General features: G+C 41.5%; 1 protein-coding gene across 5 annotated transcripts in view; it reads left to right on the forward strand.

Moving 5' to 3' along the window:
• The window catches only part of SORCS1 (sortilin related VPS10 domain containing receptor 1), a 572,578-nt gene that overhangs the window by 161,372 nt on the left and 395,821 nt on the right, over positions 1-15,385 (forward strand). The gene's annotated exons all lie outside the window — the stretch shown is intronic.

Consider the following 15,385-nt stretch of genomic DNA (forward strand, 5'->3'; position numbering starts at 1 on the left):
GACCGAGCGTTGCTATCTCTGGCACCCGACCCCGTGTGGAGTCTCCAAACCCAGCAGATCCCTGCGGTGCGTTCCCATGCCGCTCCTCCCCGGGAAGGAAGGGGAGTCTCCCCGGATCTGCCGCTTGTTGGGTCCCTGCTGCAGGAGTAGTGGCCTGACTGGCCCGCGGATCATAGTTTATGGCCACCCCAAGCTGAGAGCCCGCGCCTCGGCTCCGTCTCTGCAGCCGGCTTCCCCGCTCCGATACCTGGGAGCTCTGGCGCACTCAGGCTCCCCCGGTCTTTCTGTGACCCCAAGGTTCCTGAGAGCACACTGTCCCGCGAGGGTTCCACCCCCGCCTAGCCACTGCAGCGACGTCCCTCAGCGGAGCCGACTTCTAACAGTTCCGATTTTGTGCTCCGCGACTCTATCACTTGCCAGAAGCGGCCGACGGAGGCCCCTCCCCCGCCGTCTATCCTCCCGAATATCGCCTTGGATTCACTTCTCCGCACATCCTACCTTCCAGTAAGTGGTCGCTTCTCTGTTCAGATAGTTGTTGCTACTCTCCTCTTTGATCTCCTGTTTAGTTCGTAGGTGTTCAGAATGGTTTGATCCCTATTCAGCTGAATTCCTAAGACCAGACGAAATCTAGGTCTCCTACTCCTCCGTCATCTTGCTCCGCCCCCCCAGGGAGAGAGAGTCTTAAGCAGACTCCACACCCAGCACAGAGCCCAACATGGGGCTCGAACTCACAACCCTGATATCATAACCTGAGCCAAAACCAAGCAAGAGTCAGACTCTTAACCACCTGTGTCATCCAGGTGCCCCCCTGAGATTCAAGTTTTGAGGTAAAATTGACTTCTACAGTTAATGACCTCCCCGGGGTTTTTGCAAGTTCAGGGAGAAAGGTAGATGTTCTCAGGACCACTTTGACATCCATTTCCTGGGTGTGCACCACACAAAGTAAAATAAAATCTTTCTCTGGCTTCTACAGTAACAACCTTTTTAAAAAATCAGCAATTTCAAATCTTTGTGAGTTTTGTGGACTTATCTGAAGATTTGGCAGCGGGGGTGTGGGGGTGGGGGGAAGGAGGGACCCCAAGAGCATAGGTTTCCACCATGACTCGGGTTTGATTTCTTTCTTCCTTCTCCACGTCTCTTTCCTCCTCACCTGCCCCTTTCCAGTTTGCTCCCTGTAACTCTAAATGTTCCTACCAGCCATCATCTGCTCAGATCTTTTTCCAAAACAAAGAGAAGCAAACAACAACAACAAAAAAACCCAGGATCCAAATCCAAGAGGAATTCTGGTGTCAACGTTTAAGATAATACAATTTTCCCTCTTGTTACAACTGAGAAATCTCATTTTCATCAGGCATAAATAAAATTTAAGCTCAGCCCTTGGCTGAATTTGTAAGGCCTGAATTAAGGAGGTGTATTCTTGAGGCTACTGCCTGATCTGGAAATAAAAATGGCTCAGAAGTCTCTGAAGCTCAGTTATTGTTTGAAAGAGCTGAGCTTCTGCTGGTGCAAATGGAAACAGTTTGTCTTCAAGTCAAGTCGAAGTGATTTCGCTTTTGACAAAGTGAAGAGATGGGAGAATAAATATGTACCCTGAACTCCAGAATCCCGTTTCTATTTCTGCTGTGTAATCTAAGGCCAGGGACTAAGCACATTTTCTTAAATGAAACAAATGGTGCTATAAATGGTAATAGGAACAATGCATCTTCACGTTTTGATGTGGCTCTGATGAACTCCTTTTAATGAAACGACACAGCAGATGCAAAATGATCAGAGTAGAAGACCAGGGATGGAATTCCACATGAAATATAGACCCTCATGCCTGGACATCTGATGTTAGGAAGAATGATGTCTATTTGTGTATGTGTATGTGTATCAGTGTGTATGTTTGGCAGTGAATGTGTGTATGATGGGTTGTGTGTGGGGGAGGTGTGTATCAGTATGTGTGTTTGGTGGTGATGGTGGTGTGCATGTGTATGTTCGGCAGTATATGTGTATATGATGGTGTGTGTGTGTGTGTGTGTGTGTGTGACAGGATGCGTGTGGGGAAGTATGTATCATTGTGTGTGTTTGGCAGTGTGTGTAGATGATGGATGTGCGTGGGGCAGTGTGTATCATTGTGTTTAACAGTGTGTGTGTGTGTGTGTGTGTGTGTGTGTACGATGGGGTGTGTGTGTGTATAAGTACATATTTAGTGGTCTGAAGGTGCTGGGCATTACTCGTGTGTTTCTATTAAACCTGCAGAGTGGGTGCCTGGGTGGCTCAGTTGGTTAAGCGACTGCCTTCGGCTCAGGTCATGATCCTGGAGTCCCAGGATCGAGTCCCGCATCGGGCTCCCTGCTCAGCAGGGAGTCTGCTTCTCCCTCTGACCCTCTTCCCTCTCGTGCTCTCTCTCTCTCTCTATCTCATTCTCTCTCTCAAATAAATAAATAAAATCTTAAAAAAAAACCTGCAGAGTATAAATCTAAAGCTGTTATTTGACTCAGGCTTTTGGGAAGGCATTTGAGGACTTGCCTTTGTTTGACCAAACGAAGTTTTATTACTAGTTATTTCTTAAGATTTTACTTAGAGTCATTCCTTGCCAACCTCAGATCCCAGGAATTATTCATCTTTGAAGGTGTATAATCAGTGACAAATGGGAGAATTGAGAAACGGTACAAGGAGCTACTTTTAATTGCTCGTTTATTGTCTTTACCATCTGATTCTACTCTAGAGACTGTTAGCTTTACTAACCACAGAAATTAATTTTTGCAGAGTTCAAAACTTCAGGAGCTCAATGTATCGGAGAGGTTATTTTTTTTAAAAGATTTTATTTATTTATTTGACAGAGAGAGACACAGTGAGAGAGGGACACAAGCAGGGGGAGTGGGAGAGGGAGAAGCAGGCTTCCCGTGGAGCAGAGAGCCTGATGCAGGGCTCGATCCCAGGACCCTGGGATCATGACCTGAGCCAAAGGCAGACACTTAACAACTGAGCCACCCAGGCGCCCCCCAGAGAGATTATTTTTAAAAAGAGATGCCTGGGTGGCTCAGTTGGTTAAGCGACTGCCTTCGGCTCAGGTCATGATCCTGGAGTCCCGGGATCGAGTCCCGCATCCGGCTCCCTGCTGAGCAGGGAGTCGGCCTCTCCCACTGACCCTCCTCCCTCTCATGCTCTCTCTATCTCATTCTCTCTCTCAAATAAATAAATAAAATCTTTAAAAAAAGGAGATGAAACCACTCCTTGTTTAAAATGAGGTAATGGTATGTGTGTAGAGGGAGGGAATTTGGAAACATTTAGTGCTAATGAATAATTCAATTTGATTTACTGGAGAAATGAAAGGGGATGGCATTCTGCCCTTCTCTTAATATAAAAAAGATAATGGCTGTTTCACTTTAACATTGTATCTGAAAGTATCTAATACAGCTTATTTTTATTCCAGGTCAAGCTATCAGCCTTTAAAAGTAGTTTAAGACTGGCTGTCATATTAAAGTTCACTTTTAAAAATAAAAGGAGTCTGAGATGAAATTGTGCTTGCTTGCTCCTTTATGCCACCCCTACCCCGGTCTCCTTGCAAAAGCAAAATGTGTTTCTTAATTGAACATTAAAGACAGGAAAGAAGCCAGAGGTTGGGAATCCTGATGACAAGAAAGGCCAGTGTGAACGAGCCCAGTAGTTCAGGTAACCAGGCCAGCCTGCTGTTAGGCTACTACTACAGGGACATGACTTTTCACAGCCTGAGCTGATGCTTGTGGCTGTTACTTGGCACCGTTCTAGAAAGTTCTATGGCCCTTGGCTCAGGCACATTTTAATACAAGACTGACAAGTCATGTGAAGGCAGTGGATATGAACATGCGTGAATGCGTGTGTTAGAGTGTGCTGGTGAAGTTGTGGGGGTTGACATTCTCACTACAAGGAGGTTTTGTACGTTAGGCTTCTGTTCTTACATTTGCAAGGCTGCTCATAGGTTGCATTCAGGGTAAGTCTTCTAAATTAAAAGCAGACAGTGTAAGTATCTGCTGAAATCTCTGAGAAGTGACCAGAATAAATGGTCTCTAACGCAGAGTCCTTTCTCTCTCCTTGCCCCACCCACACAGCTACAAGCAAGGGAGGTGGGCAGCTAAGAGGTAGTGAGAAAGGACACTGTTCAGTGTGGGGGGAGACAGGTAGTTCACCAGTGGAAGCACGTTTTCACATTTGTTTGTTTTTTACTGCAAAAATGGCCAAATCATATTCTTGAGCTTTTCTGTAGACATTTAGGAAAAACCTTCAGTAGAGTAGCCCACATTTCTTTGGCTTTTGATGCCCTTTGGGAGGTTTCTTGAGTAAGGGAACTCTCTCTGTGTTGGTTATAATTTCTTTTCAAAGGACTTGAAACATGCCCCTGTTTGCATGCGTGTGAAGTGCTTAGACATGAGATGAGTTGGGATAGTTATGTTCCTGGGGGCTGGGGATTGCTCTATGTCAGCATATCTATGATAGTGTAGTCTAGCCATAGTCAAAGAGCAAAGCACTGGGTCAGATTCAGAGAATTTGTGCCAGTAGGGAAGTTCTAAGAACATGGCAAAGCTATAAGCGTGGGAAAATGAGTCAGAAATTCAGAAGCAGTAATGATCAGGACAGGACTGGGGAACAGAGGCGAGCCCAGGATGAAGGCAGAACAAGGTGAAGGCTGAGTTTATAACCCACCTACTGTGTGCCAGGCCCTGTGTTGAGTATAAAGGTAAATAATGCATAGCTCTTGCCCTCAGGGTAGTTAAAATTACTGTGAACAAGAGTATCAGAGGATTAATTTATGTGGTACCAGCTTTGTGGCCACAGCACTGTATTCAACACCTTAAAGGCACCAGGCTATTCTGGTGCAGCTTTATAAAGAAAAAAGGATGTGAAAGGGATTTTATGCATTCCTCCTACTCTTTCCTTTTCCCTAAATGAAAAAAATCCAAGAAAAAAATAGCGATGGAAATGGAGTCCCATATGCTTCCCTTGTGATTTTAAATATATATGTATTTTCATTTTTAGAAAACATCATAGATATTCCTTTATAACTGTCATGTAGGCCCTGGGCAAGTTTCCTTAAGTGTTAGAGACATTGAGTTTAAGTTCTTTACAAATTGGGCTCTATCATTTCCCCAGAGTATCAGCACTAATCACATTATGTAGGTGACACGCTCCGGTCAAATCATCCAGAATGATCACCACATTGCCTATCTGCTATTATATCATCGGGCTGCCTCATTTGCAAATGGGAAAATTGTAGCTCTGAAAACAATATGCTTCTGATTTCTTGATACAAAAAAAGGCAGGTGGTGGTTAGGGTAATGCCTGAGAGAAGTTATGACATGTGACTGTAATGTGGAATTCACACTGATTTCTGAGGATCTTGCGTTTCCAGTTTTAGCTCAGATAATTCAGGTTGTGTGTGTGTGTGTGTGTGTGTGTGTGTGTGTGTGAAAAATTTGTGCCTTGGTGGAAAACTTTACATTGTCTGTAGCACACCCTTCTGGTAGCTACCTGATTCTGATTTTATGAAAGCCGTTTTACAGTTTTTAAAATTGTAGATAAGTGCTAGCCAGCCACACAAAAATAATTTTTGTCGATAGACAAGCAAATTCTGTCCTGACCTGGGGAGGTCCATTGACACCCCAGCCCTGCAAAGGGGGTTTTGCCTGCGTTTGCACATTCATTTCAACGTTCTTGTAATCTATATACATTGGTGCTTTTTTGGACTTGACTTTGACGGGTTATAACATCTTGCAGGTTCCTTTGTGATAAGTAAAAGAAGTCTTTAAGCCATGTTCTTTTCCTGTCTGTATGAGAATAACGATGTTGCCGTTTTTGGAAAGTGATCTCTGAGCACCATGTTACCACTGTTGCTGCTGCTGTTACCAGGGTTGCTATAAGTATTATGTCTGCCATGACCGGTGTTTTGGGGACAGTGTCCGTGCCCATGTAGTCCTAATTTAGGAAGAAAAGAACAACCTAATGCTCCAGAAAAGCAACACTTCAGGTAACTTTTAGTAACATATTTCACCTGGCAAAGCAAGGGCTACACTTCATGCCTGCACAGCCTTCCCCCACCCCCCACACCTTTCCAACTTAGAGGATCACCTGATGGTAGCCTCCTCTGTGGTAATCCTTGCCAGAGTGTAACAGAAAACCTATAACTTGTTGAACGGATCCCATTCATTTTCCTGACCCCCCCCCCCGGCCCAACCTCCACCACCAACAGATGTGTAACTACAAGATTCAGTGCCAATTCAGATTCCTAATTCATTCCTAACACTGCTCTTCTAGTCTCTGTAATTCTGTTCTCACTTCTTAACCCCTAATATCACCCATCCCACATGTATTTTATCCCTCCTTTCAGGTATTACTAATAGTCCTTCTGTTGACAAGGTTTCCATTTCGTTTTTATGAAATGGAGTGGTAGGTTTACTTTGCTTTTTGTGCTCAAGGGATGGAGAGGAGGCAAAACACATTTTGGTACCCGCCTCTCTGGGGTATTTGTCGACCCTTAGCCCGATTGCTATCAGTAAGTTATGGCCTCTTCATACCATCCTTCTCCTCAGAAATATTCGTCACCATTTCAGAATATTTTATCCTGAGTTGTTCAGACTTCACTAGTATTTTCACATTCAAATAATGCTAAATAGCACGTTCACCAGCAAAATTTAAATTGAATCTGAACTATTACCTTTACTTCAGGGCAAAAACAGCTCAGTGGCATATACTTCTGTCCAAGATAGTTTTAATCAGCTGCTAAAATCAAAATCACCATTTAAATTGATAGCATTTTCATTAAAAAATGGTTTCAGAATCTTTTCCCAGAGTTTATCTGTTGGCTTAAATAGGGTCAATTGCTATAACTGTATCTCTGTGATCTTTATTTGCTCTTTATATGATATAATCCTATTTTTTTAATTCCCTGATTACTTAGAATGGAATTACATAGTGAAGAGTATCATACTGGTAGAGAAATGGATACCTGATTATATTGTTTTTCTCAGTTCTATTTTTTAAGACATTCAGCATATTTCCTAAGGATTGTTGTCATGCTGTGGTCATTTTCCATAAAGGGTTGACCTCAAAAAAAAAAATCAATTCTGTAGGTAGAAGAATTCGGTATTATGCAGGTTCTCTGAAACTCCTTGGGATTAGATTTAATTAGAGTTTTATTTTTTTATTTTTTTTAAGATTTTATTTATTTATTTGAGAGAGGGAGAATGAGAGATAGAGAGCACGAGAGGGAAGAGGGTTAGAGGGAGAAGCAGACTCCCTGCTGAGCAGGGAGCCCGATGCGGGACTCGATCCCGGGACTCCAGGGTCATGACCTGAGCCGAAGGTAGTCGCTTAACCAACTGAGCCACCCAGGCGCCCTTAATTAGAGTTTTAAAAGGCCTATATTAATAGCAAAGTAGGTTTATTTTTTCTTATCAGTATCATAAATTAAGAATATATTTGTTTCTAATTTCCCCTTTTTTTTTAAAGATTTTTATTTATTTATTTGAGAGAGCAAGAATGAGAGAGAGAGAGAGAGAGAGCACATGCGAGGGGGGGAGGGTTGGAGGGAGAAGCAGACTCTCCGCTGAGCGGGGAGCCCGATGCGGGACTCAATCCCGGGACTCCAGGATCATGACCTGAGCCGAAAGCAGTCGCTTAACTGACTGAGCCACCCAGGCACCCTCTAATTTCCCCTTCTATACATCTTATTTCCCCTTCTTCATATCACATCCTTGGATGAATAAAATTTACTTGGTTGATTAACTTCGAAAAGAGCATTTTTCCCCTCATAGATAGCACATTCAAATAAAGTGCTGATAGTTTCAACTGTGAATGCTGGGGGAGGATACCATGCCAGACTGACACTTATATTTGCTACAGAATGAACAAAAATATTATCTAGTTTTTAGCTTTCAAAAATTATTTGTTTTAAAAGGGAAATCTTGGGGTGCTCAGGTGGCTCAGTTGGTTAAGCATCTGCCTTAGGCTTAGGTCATGGTCCTGGGGTCCTGGGATCAAGTCCTGAGTTTGGCTCCCTGCTCAGCGGGGAGCCTGCTTCTCCCTCTCTCTCTGCCACTCCTCCCACTTGTGCGCTCTCTATCTCTCTCTCAAAAATGATAGATAAAATCTTTAAAAAAAAGAATAAGGGAAATCTGTACACTTCTCTAAAAGTCAAACATTCGAATTCAAAGTTTCACCTTCATCATTTCCCTTATGTCATTGACGGATCTTTTATTTCTTTGAGCCTCAATGTTCTCATCTGTGAAATGGACATGATAAAACTAGTAAGATAGATACTTTGAGGGTTATAGTAATCAAAAATACCAGTGGAGCTTCATGTGAAGTTGGCGACCCAAACCAAAGCAAGTGAGCAGTCTGCTGTTGGCGCCCATGCATGGGAAGAGTTGTCAGTCCGACAGGGGAACTGAACAAATGCTTAGAACCTTGGCCCAGGAAGTAGCATCTTGACCTGATAGAAAGCCGTGAGTCTGCGATACACGTCATTAGAAACCACTGTATAGTTTTCCCATCTTGGAAAAACTGGTAAATTTATGATACTTTTCACTCTATTATAAACTGTTGCTAGTGAGTCCAGAATCAGCCTCTCTTTTCCTGGTTTGAGCCTATACAGAAGGCCACTCCAGCTCCTCATTATCATGACGAGGAGAGGAAGTCTGAGCACCGTGAATGCTGGGGAAGCCTGTACAGAAGCAGGGGCTCCTTTGTCAATGCCTGTGCTTTTGAAGAGCATGCAGACTGTGGTTCTTGAGAGATGTACCGAGAAGCAAATTACAAGCAAGCATCCAACAGCCTAGCTATTGTGATCCTGTGTTGATTGCTCAGTCTTCACCTTTTTGTTCCCTGTACCTTTCTTCACACTAAGTTCTTGAGACAGTATTCACACTGAGTCACATTATAACATACGATATTTAATTGCATAAAATATTTCATCTCTTTCAGATCTGTCACTGGTAGAAGTGGAGATAAAAAGACCCAAAAGACTAATTTACTCTTACCATCAGAATCAGATTCTAAATGTAGAAATTAATGAGACGTTTGCATACTTTTAAAATGAAGTTACAAATGGAAAACGCAAAAATGACTTTATACAACCTCAGTTTCATGCTTTTTTCTTCTCGTCTCTCTCTTGTTCTCTCTCCTTCTTCCATTCTCTTTCTCCCTGTGTATTCCCCCTTTCCCCTTCTAGTATTTTATGTAGCCTGCCTGGGATTTAAAATCTAGCTCTGCTCCTGGGGTAATGATTTTTTAATCAAAGACAGATAATTATTAGTGATGTTCGAGGCTGAAAATCATGGATTCACCTTTCCTTGATTCTGTTGACTCTGTTCCCAAAAGGCGTCAGTACTTTTGTCGGTAAAACTGGCAGGCACACGTTGAGGACTCATACAGAGATCTGTTCTGAGAAAATCAATTTTCAAGTTAGAATTGCCCACTACAATTAAGATCTATGCCCTTTCAAACATTTCAGCCTAGCTCACCTGTTAAGTCCAGCTAAACGTGTTCTCATTGTTTCAGGTTTGATTTTACCTACCTGGGGAGTAGAAAGGACAGAATGAGGGTGCCGTCTCCCCACCGGCTTGTCAGACACATCACTGTGGGGAGAATTATTGAGCCATTTGAGTCCTGTGCCCAGGAAACGAGAAAGCTGCAATAACACTCTTACTTCTAGAACACATGCTGAGTAGGCATTGGTTTGGGTGGAAAGCTCTCTTGTATCCCAAGGGCCTTGCATGTCACATATAAAACGTAAGTCAGAGGCAGTGGAACATAAAGTTCTGTGCTGTACCTGGTATTTGACAAATGGCTAAATATAAGTCACATTAGTTCGGCTCATGGAATACTGAACAGGTGAAAAAGTGACAGCCTTCTTTTCAACAGAGTAACGGAGCTCCAGTAATCATTGGCCATGGATAAGACTCTCTTTAAGCAAACTTGTTTTGTCAACAATTGTAACTATGAAAAGCACAAATTAGAAGGTCATTGTTCATTTTGCAGAAGGGTCATTTGCCCTGATTAAAAGAGGAGTACATAAATCTCTTTAAATTATAAACTCTTGATAAAATTATAATTTTTGTGTTTTTAATTGGTTTTGTCTTTTTTTTTTAAGGAATCAGTTTACTCACACTTTTAAAAATAGACCTATTGCATTAACTGTATGTGTGCACAAAAAATGAATAGGATATAGGTAGAAATGGAAAGTGGCAAATAAAGACTTAGGTTCTCTCCGATCTCTTTAAATCCTGTTCTTCTTAATTGCAACTATTTGGTCTCCATTTGCCCTTTGGTTTGTGGTACCATACACTATGACACTGGTCGTAGCATTCATTCTGAGGAAAGAGCAATTTGAAACATGTAGTAGACTCCCAAAGCTGCGAAAAGGATTTCAGTTTTCAGAGTAGGATGAATGCTTGCTTCAGTTGGGCCTTGACTGGATAAGATGTGTTAGGTTTGAAGGGACCTAAGGAGACTATCTCCTCCCAACTACTTGCTTCTGAGCAGGTGATCTTTTTTTTTTTTAAGATTTTATTTATTTATTTGACAGAGATAGAGAGAGCACAAGTAGGCAGAGAGGCAGGCAAAGGGAGAGGGAGAAGCAGGCTCCCCACTGAGCAGGGAGCCCGATGCAGGACTCAATCCCAGGACCCCGGGACCATGACCCGAGCCTAAGGCAGCTGCTTAACCAACTGAGCCATCCAGCCCTGAGCTGGTGATCTTAAAAAGGAAGCTGTGTGCTATTTCAGAAGTGTCTTCATCACAAGAGAATTTTTTACAAGGTGACCCTTTTTGTTCCTATTCAATAAATGACCCTTAATATTAAGAGCAACTTAGATGAAGCTGAATTAGGGAAGGATGTGCACATAAAGAGAAGCTCTGACTTAGAATGGATTATGTCAATGAAGGCATACCCAGAACCAGTTGTTCAACTTGAAAAGTCCTCTGCCATAAGACAGAGAGGATCTCCATGGTGGATAATGGGGAGGGGCTCTACTAGGGAAACTGCATTGTGGTTGAGCTTTAAAGTGTCAGCGATGTCCTGCTGAGTGGAGACAGAAGAGAGGAGGCTTGAATATGGGTAGTAGAGAAAAGAAGTGAGAGAGAGTTAACTCTCCATACATCAAGGTTATTGCTTACTATTAGTGAACTTGACAGAATGAGGGTACTGCCAAGGGAGAAAGGCAGCCTGAAGGGGAGTTTTAGGGAATGCACTTGCAATATTCTAACATCATTTAAATTAGAGGGGAAAAAAAAAAAAGCCCCTCCTAGGGACATTTGATCCTTGTCTCATCAGTACAAGATTGTGTTTTATAGAAAAGTCTCCTCCACTTTGCTCAGGATACTATAGTTTTATGTGATGGGACTTCTGGCTGTTTCCCCTGGGAGGTTATTACAAACTCTGAAGATATTTCTATGTTACAATTGTGTTAAAAAGGCAAATTTTGAGACCTGATTTTATTTATTGTGGAGCATTGCAAGCATTTATACTGCTATATGAGTGTTAAATATTAATGCATTTTTCCTGCTCTACTGATACCTAGGCATCACGTGACTGTATAATTCTGGAAAAGCAGTCGAAAGCTTCCCAGGAGCTGTCCTACTTTACACTTAAAAGGATGCCCTCTTGCAAAGGATTCTTTAAAAAAAAAATTAAAATGATTTACCCACTTTTTAACCCAGTGGCTCCCTAGAAATGAGTTTCTCTCCAGAAGTAGACAGATTTTCTTAAATACACAGAAGCTGAGCTGAGGGGTTGGCATAATTATCAACCCTCTAGCTTTATGTTAGGGCTAGGTAGTCTTCCCTTAACCAGTGGTAAGCAGAGATCATATATTTTTCAACCACTGCCTTTCTTGTCAGCTGAGATATGGATGCTGCTCTTCCTCTGGTACCTCTCTGAACAAACAATAACTTTAAACCCACCCCTACTTTAGATCTTGGGAGTAGGTAGATTGATCCCTTTGCCCCACGTCAACGTGGGTATGGTGGTGACTCACATTTTGTGGAATAAATGTGCTTTTCCAAGTTGATACGTGAGATAGAGGTCCGCTTCTGCTCTTCCCATTGCTTCCTGTGATGACTTAATTTGACACGATATAGGAACTTCACCGAGCATGGAAAGAAATGGCAGATTGATAGCTTCCCATATTCTTCTCTAATCCAGGAAGAGGAGAGGAGGAGGAGGCTGACTGAAACGTCCTTGCTCTGACCATTTAGTCTGTTTTTGTTTCTGTCATTTTTTTTGTTAAAGGTGGCCCTGGAATCCACCTTGAACACAAGCAGAAAAGATGAAGAACATTCTAGAACATAAACAAACAACTGATTTTGCAATCGTTGTTGTCGTCTTCCAAACGTTATTTGAAATTGAGTTAAAAAAGGAAACAGCACTTGTAAAAGACAGAGTTTGGGAGGTTTTTTGTTTGTTTGTTTTTGAGAAGGAGCCCTAGGGTGTTAGAGGAGTAGTTCACAGTGGACTAGCTCTTCTGCAGCAAATCATTATAAACTCCTGAAAACAAACACACAGAAACTACCGGAAACACTGGAGAGCAATCAACAACAGGCAGACTGAAGGCGATTTAGCTCATGAAAGAAAGGAACCAAACTGGGTGAGACCTGAGTTTTCCCTGAGAACGTAGCCCTATTCATGTGGCACAGGGCGAGTGGACCCCAGGGAGGGCTGCTGTATTCAGGGTGTCAGTGGGTGGGGTGTGCGACATCCAAAGAGGCTGTGACGATGCCTCTAAAAGGAAGAAGCCACAGAGGTGGGAGCCTCAGCACCTCTCAAATACTAGCTGATTCCTGAATAGTAAGGCGCCAGCAGATGAAACAGTTTTAGGATGAAAAGGGCTAAAACAGGGTGTCAGCTGCTGCTTACTGAAAGGGAAACAGTTTATAGTTTGAACTTTGCCCAACCAAGAGAGAAATACCTTGAGCCTTCCATTCAAACACAGAAGGAATACACCTTAGGGATAAAGAGTATATAGGAAAGCTAAGGAGTTTTCCAGAAGCCTAAGTGAAAACTTATACTGTCTCGTGCTGATAAAGTATAAAGATAAGCTTCCACAAGCTCCAGGTAATTGGTTAGTAATTTTTTAATAGCCTATTTGGAGGAAAAAAAATCTTCATAAGAAGGTAACAAAGTCTAATTCCTTGCAACAAAGCATCCAGTATCCGAGATGTTCAATGAACAGTAAAAAGTTACTAGTCATACAAAAGTGGAAAATGTCACTTAAGGTCAAGGGAAAAAGTTGTCCAGAGAAACCCACTTGAAGATGTCCTAATTGTTAGAATTGACAACAAAGACTTTAAAGTAGCTTTTATAAATATGTTCAAGGACTTAAAAGGTGATCATACTGAGAGAATAGATGGAGGCCTCAGAAGAAAAATGGCAACTATCAAAAAAAAAAAAAAAAGAACCAGATTGGGGGGAAAAAGTATATAAAATGAAAACACGTATTAGATGAGGAGATTGGACAGAGTGTAAGGAAAAGATTAATAAACTTGAAGATAGGTCACTAGAAATTACCTAACCTAAAGAATAATGGAAAACAAAACTCCCCGCTAAAATATTTTTTAAAAATAGAGCTTTAGTGACCTGTGAGAAAAAACAAGTTATTTATATATGTATGTTATATATATGCTAAAAAATCTCCAAATTTGATTAAAACATTTAAATATCTATGAAGCACAGCAAACCCGAAGTATGATAGATACAAAGGAAACCGCAGTTAGCCACATCATAGTCAAGCTGCTGAAAAAACATCATTTGTGTTTCAAAATTCATTTTAGACAAGACTGCCATCTAATATGGAGCCAATTCTTAGGAAACTTTTAATTGTTACATTATGATTACCAGTAGAATACAAGGATGTGAACGGAACATGCCAACTGTGAACAAATAGACCAGAATTTGAATTTTGGCTCTGATGCTCAATGACTGAACCTTTGGAGAAAGGGGCACCCTGTGTCACATTTCGTCTGTAAGATTGTCAGTAACCATAGAAACCCCAAAAGGCTGTGTGAAGCTTGAATGAGATAATAGGAGATGCACAGACTTAACATAAGGCCCTGTGAGAGGTGCTCTGTAAATGCTTGCTTCTTTTCTTTCTTCTTCCCAGGCATTTAGAGTGCCTTTGAGTATACATGATTCTGGCTATTCTATGGGATATACATAAAGGTATCTATTATGAGAGGGGAAAATCTACTTTCTAATTCTAAATCAAAGACCTCTGGTAATTTCAACTTGATTTTTAAAATATTTCACATAATGTTTCCACTTAGAAGACATGTCTCCACTTACAAGTCTTTGGAAGACATGCATGGAAAACAGAAGTCTGAAAATTAGCTCATCCATGAGCAACTTAATGAGAAGGTAGTTCACATTTGCTAATGTTTTCATTGTCTTCATGTGTCCGTGAGGGTTCAGGATTGAAAGCATCTCTGAAGTAAGTTTTTAAGAATGTGCCTATAAAGATAAAATTCACTTCCATGTCTTCTAGTACCACATGAATGATGGCAAGAACATTAATTCTTATGATTAAGAATGGTGATCACTCTGTCATTTCTGTAAAGTTAAATTGATTTAGCTATGCCTAAAGCTTTGCAAGGAAGGACAAATAACTTGAGACATTGGTGAGGCAGTTTACATGTCAGTAAATAAGCTTGTGCCATTGGAAATATTTCTAAATTAATTAAAAAGATAACACTCTCAGCTATAAATTATCATTCCATCCTCTTAAAACCTCACATTTTGATTTTGGAAATAATGTTTCAGTGGGACTTTTAAAATTCTCTTTTATAATTGATTAAAATGTATCATCCTTGTGTGCCTGGGTGGCTCAGTGTATAAATGTCCAGCTCTTGGTTTCCGCTCAGGTTGTGATCTCACTAGTCCTCTGGTCTGCACCCAGCCAGAAGTCAGCTTCTCTGCCTCCTCTTCCTCTGCCCTTCCCCCTGAGTGCTCTCTTTCTCTCTCTCTCTCTTTCTCTGTCTCTAAAATAAATAAGTAAATCTTTACAAAATGCATCATCCTGTTTAAATATGTGGTCCCTTATTCCACTCCAGTTCCTCTGTAACATAAAATGCACTGGTAATTTCCATTAATCCAGACATTGGCAAAAGTCATTAGCTCTTGCATTTAAAATTTCTTAACAACTGGCCTTTAACAAATTGTCATCTTTCTTAATAATTATCACCCTACGTATGAACATAAAGTTAGATGTGACCTTTACAAGTTGTCATTAGGGCCTTGGAAAACTTAGAGGTAACAAGAATTTTGCCATTGGTTCCCCTATTGGAATATTCCTCATGATTGCTGCTGCCTCGGTGACTTAGGCTTCTGTCGTTCTGTTGCTGCTGTTTTGTAGAGTTATTCCATCAGGAAGTTGTG

The sequence above is a fragment of the Callorhinus ursinus genome, unplaced genomic scaffold (genome assembly GCF_003265705.2).
Source record: "Callorhinus ursinus isolate GAN/ISIS: 27379988/994484 unplaced genomic scaffold, GSC_fseal_2.0 scaffold20, whole genome shotgun sequence".
Taxonomy (NCBI): domain Eukaryota; kingdom Metazoa; phylum Chordata; class Mammalia; order Carnivora; family Otariidae; genus Callorhinus; species Callorhinus ursinus.